This window comes from Suncus etruscus, chromosome 6 (genome assembly GCF_024139225.1).
Source record: "Suncus etruscus isolate mSunEtr1 chromosome 6, mSunEtr1.pri.cur, whole genome shotgun sequence".
NCBI classification, from domain to species: domain Eukaryota; kingdom Metazoa; phylum Chordata; class Mammalia; order Eulipotyphla; family Soricidae; genus Suncus; species Suncus etruscus.
Genome location: NC_064853.1, coordinates 83,563,216 through 83,571,120, shown reverse-complemented (window position 1 = coordinate 83,571,120; position 7,905 = coordinate 83,563,216). Strand labels below are relative to the sequence as shown.

The window sequence follows — 7,905 nt, the reverse complement described above, 5'->3', positions numbered from 1 at the left end:
CATTCCAATGGTCCCCTGAGATTTTCAAAACTAATCCCTATTGTCAGAGCAAGGAATAAACACTGAGCACTATTAGGTATGTCTCAAAGTGGAAAAAATCCTTGCATATGGAAACTACCAGCATATGTAAATAAAAAGAAAGTGCTTCATCTAAAAAAAATTTCACCATAGGACAGTAAATCCCAAGGATCAAAGAACAAGGAGATAGCAAATGCTATGTAGTTTACAGAAACTAATTAGTAACAATAATTTAAGATTTTAAGGAGCGGAAAATTAGACTAAATGTAAAAAACCTTTCAAGTCTTGTGAATAATCTAACTGTTCTGATTATGCAGTAAACACGACAGACTAAACATTTGCAATAAAAGCCCATGCATGTGTTCTCAGACCTAGTTTTTCACCTAACTTGGTCTGGTCTTAGAAATGCTGGTAATAAAAAAAAAAGAGAAAGAGAAACAAAGAAAGGTAGGAAGAAAAAAAGGTAGGAAGAAAAAAAGGTAGGAAGAAAGAAAGGAAGGAAGGAAAGAAAGAAAGAAAGAAAAGAAAGAAAGAAAGAAAGAAAGAAAGAAAGAAAGAAAGGAAGGAAGGAAGGAAGGAAGGAAGGAAGGAAGGAAGGAAGGAAGGAAGGAAGGAAGGAAGGAAGGAAGGAAGGAAGGAAGGAAGGAAGGAAGGAAGGAAGGAAGGAAGGAAGGAAGGAAGGAAGGAAGGAAGGAAGGAAGGAAGGAAGGAAGGAAGGAAGAAAGAAAGAAAGAAAGAAAGAAAGGAAGAAAGGAAAGAAAGAAAAAGAAAGAAAGAAAGAAAGAAAGAAAGAAAGAAGAAAGAAAGAAAGAAAGAAAGAAAGAAAGAAAGAAAGAAAGAAAGAAAGAAAGAAAGAAAGAAAGAAAGAAAAAAGAAAGAAAGAAGAAAGAAAGAAAAAGAGGGGCCGGGCGGTGGCGCTGGAGGTAAGGTAAGCCTTACCTGCGCTAGCCTAGGAGACGGACCGCGGTTCGATCCCCCGGCGTCCCATATGGTCCCCCAAGCCAGGAGCGACTTCTGAGCGCATAGCCAGGAGTAACCCCTGAGCGTCACCGGGTGTGGCCCAAAAAACCAAAAAAAAAAAAAGAAAGAAAGAAAGAAAGAAAGAAAGAAAGAAAGAAAGAAAGAAAGAAAGAAAGAAAGAAAGAAAGAAAGAAAGAAAGAAAGAAAGAAAGAAAGACAGACAGACAGACAGACAGACAGACAGACAGACAGAAAGACAGAAAGACAGAAAGAAAGAAAGAAGAAAGAGAGAGAAAGAAAGAAAGAAAAAAGAAAGAGAGAAAGAAAGAAAGAAGACAGAAAGAAGACAGAAAGAAAAAGGAAGGAAGGTAGAAAGAAAGACAGAAAAACAGAAAGGAAGGAAGGTGAAAGAAAGAAAGAAGACAGAAAGAAGACAGAAAGAAAGAAAGAAAGAAAGAAAGAAAGAAAGAAAGAAAGAAAGAAAGAAAGAAAGAAAGAAAGAAAGAAAGAAAGAAAGAAAGAAAGAAAGAAAGAAAGAAAGAATAAAGAAAGATGACAGAAAGACAGAAAGAAGATAGAAAGAAAGGAAGGAAGATGAAAGAAAAAAGTGTAAGAAGGAAGAAAAGAAGAAAGAAATGAAGGAAGGAAGAAAAAAGGTGAAAGAAAGAAATAAATAAAGAAAGAAAGAAAGAAAGAAAGAAAGAAAGGAAGGAAGGAAGGAAGGAAGGAAGGAAGGAAGGAAAGAGGGAAGGAAGGAGGGAAGGATGGAAGGTAGAAAAAAGAAAGAAAGAAAGAAACATAGAAAGAATTAGAATAGAAAGCATAAATAAAAAGTAAAGGATAGAAATAAAGAATAAAGAAAAACGAAGAAGAAAAAGAAAAAAAAAACAAAAAAAGAATGAAGAAAAAGGAAAAAAGAAAAAAGAAAGAAAGAAAGGAAAGAAGAGAAAGAAACAAAAGAAAAAGGAAGAAAGGACTGAAGAAAAAAGGAAGGAATAATAAAAAGAGGAAGGAAGAGTCCTTTCAAATCATTAATTTGCTTCTAGCATCAGCTTCCATATTTAATTTCCTTAACTGAGTCATTTAATATTAGAGAAAAGTCCACCTTGTTCAATATGCCACATGGAATTTTTCCAGAGGAGTAAGTAGTGAGACTCCTAAATATTGTTTATGTTTTCCTCATCTTTTCCATTTTTAACTGCTATGACCTCACACATAAAAATTTAGAAGTTAAAAATAGTTTGATGGTTAGTTATACTATTACTATATCGTAATAAATATCTCATTTAAATATTCAAAACAAGAGAAAGATGATGTAATAAAAAATCTAAGAGGTCAAAACTACTTAATTTGATTATCTAGTTTTAAGTTGAAATAAAATATATCTGGAAAATAGTATGCTTATTTGTAAAAATTTTCATAGATAAAAACCATATTTCTAGCAACAAAATTATGATGCATAATAGAGTTCATAACTAATTCAGATTATATGATTGAATAAGTAAAAAATATTCTTTCTGCAGATTGTTTCTTTTTGAGTTTATCTCCTTGATTTTTTTACTTTTTAAAACAAATATTTATTTATTTATTTTGGTTTCTGGGCCACACCCATTGAAGCTCTGGGGTTATTCCTGATTAAACGCTCAGAAATCGCTCCTGGCGGGGTGGGGGGGGGGAGATAGAATGGAGGGCAGGGAGTTTGCCTTGCATGCAGAATGATGGTGGTTTGAATCCTGGCATCCCATATGGTCCTCCGAGCCTGCCAGGAGCGTTTTCTGATTGTAGAGCCAGGAGTAACCCCTAAGCACTGCTGGGTGTGACCCAAAAACCAAAAACCAAAAAAGAAAAAAAAAAAAAAAGAAATCTCTCCTGGCTTGGGAGGACCATATGGGATGCCAGGGAATGGAACCATGGTTTGTCCTAGGCTAACGCTTCCAAGGCAGACAGACACCTTACCTCTATCACCACCGCTCCAGTCCCAGTTATTTATTTATTTATTTATTTATTTATTTATTTATTTATTTATTTATTTATTTTACTTTTGTAGTAGTAGTTGGGTGATTAAATCTAAGCCAGATTGCCTATGTGAGCATTTTCTATTTGTTATTTATGTATGTTTCAGCAAGAAACTTACTTCACTGTGGCATGGTTACATCATCAAAAAAGAATGTGGAACTATATACTAGTGGCTGCCACTATAGAATATTAAAAATTTATTTTTTACTAGTCTTTCTGAATGTTAAGAAATTTTGAAGATTTTATATTTATTTAATTTTTAATTTATTTTTATTAGGGCACCACAATTTACTTGTTGTTCATGATAAAGTTGTTTTGAGGCATACAATGTTCCAACTCTGAACCTATCACAAGTGTGACCACAAGTTCCCTTCCACTTACCAGCCTGCCTCATAATTCTTGCTCCAACAAAATTTTTAAAAATAGCAAATTAAATTATCAAATAATAAATCAATTAAATTATATATCTGATAATTTATTGCTATATGATTTAATCTGTATAAATACAATTATTTAAAAATATAAATTCAGTTAAAGATAGGTAAGTATGTTTTAAGCTCTGGCATCTTAAATATATTGAACTATATTTAATTGTTGCTTGGTTCCTATTCTGTAATTTATCTTCGCTGTCATTAATAGTTTTTTATTCTGTGGTAACATATTTTAGACTTTACATGAAATAGATAAACCTGCAAAAGTAAATTTTTTTTGCTTTTGTTTTTCTGGGCTACACCCGGAGATGCTCAGGGGTTACTCCTGGCTATGCACTCAGAAATCGTTCTTTGCTTGGGGGACCATATGGGACTCCAGGGGATTGAACCGCGGTCCTTCTCAGGCTAGCAAGAGAGACACCTTACCACTTCGTGCCACCTCTTTGGTCCCTGCAAAAGTAAAGTTTAATTAGAGGAAGGAGAAATTAAAAATAGTCAAAGGGAAAAATAAGAATAAGCTTATGAAAGTATGTGTTTTATCCTAGAAAAGAAAAAATTCATCTTATATTAGATGAATATTTTAGATATTGCTAAATTGCCTACAACATTAAGTAAAATATTCTTTTGTAAAAAGCTTTCTGCAAACATAACAAAAATGATCACATAGAACATGCAAAATAGATGAGATGTTAATTCATAATTGTAAATGCATAAAATCTCTTAGCAAGCTAGGAGTAAACATACCTATCTTAATCTAGTACAAGGCAGCCATAAGCACCATAAGTGGCATATTCAATTCCACATTCTTAATAGTGCTTAATACTGAGGATTTTAAAGTAGTAAAACACAAAACTCTTAGCATAATAACTTAAAGGGAAGATATTATTTACTGTTATTAGTGTGTATGGTGATTAGTCTAGAAAACATCAGAATGGGTAGTTGTTAGCTACATATTCTCAGTGTAAGTCCTATTAACCAGTGACTTCATAAAAATAATATATTTTCTGAGAATTGATTATATAATTAGTGGACCTTACCACAATTTGAAAAATCTGACTTTTCCTTTCCAGACCACTAGCCTACCAATTCCCTGACAATAGTTCTTTAGTTTTACCCCTTTTAGATTTGTGCATTATTTTAAGTTCTAGAAATTCAGCAAGGCAGTACAAGAAGTTACTAATGGAACATAGGATAATTTGGCTTTCTTAATACATACATAAAATGCACCTCTTCTGCAAACTATTAAAAATATTAACTCTTACCTGTAGCTGCAGTTAAAAGTGTTGCTTTGTTGATTAACTACAAGAGGATAGATTATAAATCAACTCTTTCTAGTTTTAAGTCTCAACTCCACCAGTAGTTTTCTGACCTTAAAAAGTTACTTAATCTTTAAACTTACTTCCTCATCTGTAAAATGGGAATGGGAACAGTTCCAGTGGTAAAGATCCGCAGAAATAATTCACACAGTGAAAAGTTACAAGAATGGGTTCAGAAAATTCAGTGCTCAAGCAAGAAATTCAAACTACAAAAACTTTCTGCTTTTAAGATGGAGTGCACTTCAGTAGAAGAAAGAAAAATGAGCCTCAGCCTTCCTTAGACCCTTACTATTATTGACAAGAATCAGGTACCACAATAGAGTGGGAGCAGAATACCAAATAAAAAATAATCCAATATACTATCACCAGGTCACACCCTAGGGTGGAGCACAATTATTGATTAGGGTAGGATCAATAACCCAACAAAGTACTCTGTAGAGAGAAGACCTGTGTTTATATTCTGATCTTGATAACTATAGCCATGTATAAAAGGCACTTTATCTAGCCTTAAAATGACTGATAATTGCATTAAAATCAAGATTTCTATTTTATTCATTTTATTTGAATACAAATTATACAATAAATCCATGACATGTAAATGGATAACTTTTAGTAATTAACACAATAATGTGACCATCACCAGATTTCATTTTAGAAAATTGCTAAATTATCTAGATCTTCATTATATTAGTGAGCTGGTCTTTGCTTCTCAGAGCTTTACTTAACATAATATGTGTAAGATTTTTATATCCCAGCCTGCATCAGTACATCATTTCTTTTGTTGTTGTTGTTATTGTTGGGCCACTCGAGCTTTGCTCAGGGGTTACTTCTGGTTATACACTCAGAAATTTCTGTTGGCGGTGCCTAGGAAACCATATGGAATGGCTGAGATCAATAATGGCCCTGCTCTATCCAATGTGCTATTAGTCTGGCCCCACACCACTTCATTTAACTTAAAATAATATTCCACTGAAGGGTATCAGTAATAAAGACACATATATTTTATATACCTTTCTTTTTATTCTTTTTTCTTTTTTTTTAATTTTTGGGCCACACCCAGTGATGCTCAAGGATTACTCCTGGCTATGCGTACAGAAATCGCTCCTGGCTTGGCGGACCATATAGGACGCCTGGAATCAAACCGCAGTCTGTCCTAGGTTAGCACATGCAAGACAAACGCCCTACTGCTTGCGCCACCACTCTGGCCCCATATTTTATATATCTTTATATGTCATGATGATTATTTCCTTATACATTCAAAATACATGTTTTATATATGTTTTATTTTATATGTATATATTATTTTGTTTTTATTTTATAGATGTGTATATGCTAAAAAATATCACAGGCATATAAAACTTAAACATTATACAACATATGTAACATCCAATATAATAAATATCTGAAGATCATTCTACTTTAAGGATGATCTCTAAACTCAGCTTGATTTAGGATCATCTTTCACTATTTAATGTTAATTATTAGTGTTTCAGGGGCAGCATCCATCTGCTCCTCTGTCAACAGGATATAACTAGACTAGTGACAACAAACTGAATACATCTGCAAACTGTCAGTATGTTTCATGGTGCATTTTCTTTTATCTCTTCTTTCCAACTATCATTGCCATTTTCACAACTATGAGTCACAATTCCCTTTAAAACTTGTTATAAATTTTTATTCCCCCAGATGATATCCAGAGCTCCTTGGAACAATGAAAACTCCCAACAAATATCTGGATAATAGTACTGGAACCCAGTAATATGGCAGAATGGGATATATATCAGGATTTCTAGAACACCTCAAAAATACTGAGTAAATATGATTGTCTCTTCTAAGTGACTATAGACAGGAACCTATAATGGAATTTAAAGAAATTTCAACTTTTAGATGGCAAGAAAGATTCCATGAGAAGAGTGTATAAAAGTAATGGGAAGTACATTAGAAGAAAATAAACCTAGTTATGAAGGTGTAAAGATTCTCATCAATGTGCAAAAGTTTTTGTAATACAGGGCTAATGCGACATCTGCACTTGGAGAATGTCCATTGGCTTCAACTTATAAGATTGCTAGAGACAATTCAAAGCCGCAATGTAAAAATAAGTGAAAGCAACTGGACTTAGATCAATACTGACTTGTAATAACAGCAATAACACAGGGGCAGGCAAGAAATCTCAGAAAGTTGCCAAGTGCAATAAACTCAGAATGTATTTGTTCTTCAAAGATTTTAATAAATTTGGAAAAATAACTATTGAAATAATTTTTCAAATGTTTTTAAACACACTATCCCTTAAAATAATTATTGACCATAGCCAAATGAAATCACAAGGATGCTCCAATGTTTAAAACCCAACTAATGCAATTCATCAGCAAATTAGAAAACAAAATAATAACATGTATCAACCCTTGAAAAAAAAAACCTCAACAACTCTGAGAAAAATCTATCATGTCTCAGTCAGCTAGAAATAAATGGAAATATTTTCAATGCAATAAGAAAATCTGCATAATCCTGCCACTAAAATCATTCATAATAGTGAGTAACTAGAAACTTGCTGTGATAGAGAAAAAAAGCATGGGTATTTCTACTCAACACTTTTCACATAATACTAGATGTATTTCTCCATGCAATTAAGGTATAAAGTAAATTACTGATAATTATCAAAGAAATGATAAAATGTCTTTGTACCTAAATATAATTGTCTATATAATAAAGTAAAAAAAACAATGAAACCCTTGAAGAAATAACTACTGCAAATAGTCTATAGAAATGAATATGAAAATTCATCATTTTCTATATATATTAGCCATGAATAAGAAACATTTTTAAATTAATGAATAATATTATTTACATTAACATCACAAAATATTTTGATGTAAATCTAAAATATGTCCAAGAGCTTTCAGATAGAAAAACCCTCCAAATATTCCATGTGTAAGCAGAGGCAGATTTAATGCAGTCAAAATTTAGGGGCTGCAGTAGTAGTCCAGTGAGTAAGATGCTTATTTTACATGTGGCATATTCTGTTTTAGATCCCCAGCAACCCATATGATCCCTAGCACCTCTTTATGAGTAATCCCTGACTACAGAGATCTGAATAAGTCCTGAGCACCACTGGGGAAGACCCAATAATAAACAGTCAACAATCAGTTCTTCCCAATTCTATCTGC

General features: G+C 32.9%; 1 non-coding gene across 1 annotated transcript; it reads left to right on the top strand.

Annotated features, from left to right (window-relative positions):
• The first annotated feature begins 303 nt into the window (after nucleotides 1-303).
• LOC126012451 (small nucleolar RNA SNORA72) lies at nucleotides 304-438 on the top strand. The gene has a single exon (XR_007496922.1). It is a non-coding gene; the product is annotated as a small nucleolar RNA SNORA72 (small nucleolar RNA).
• The last annotated feature ends 7,467 nt before the right edge of the window (nucleotides 439-7,905 follow it).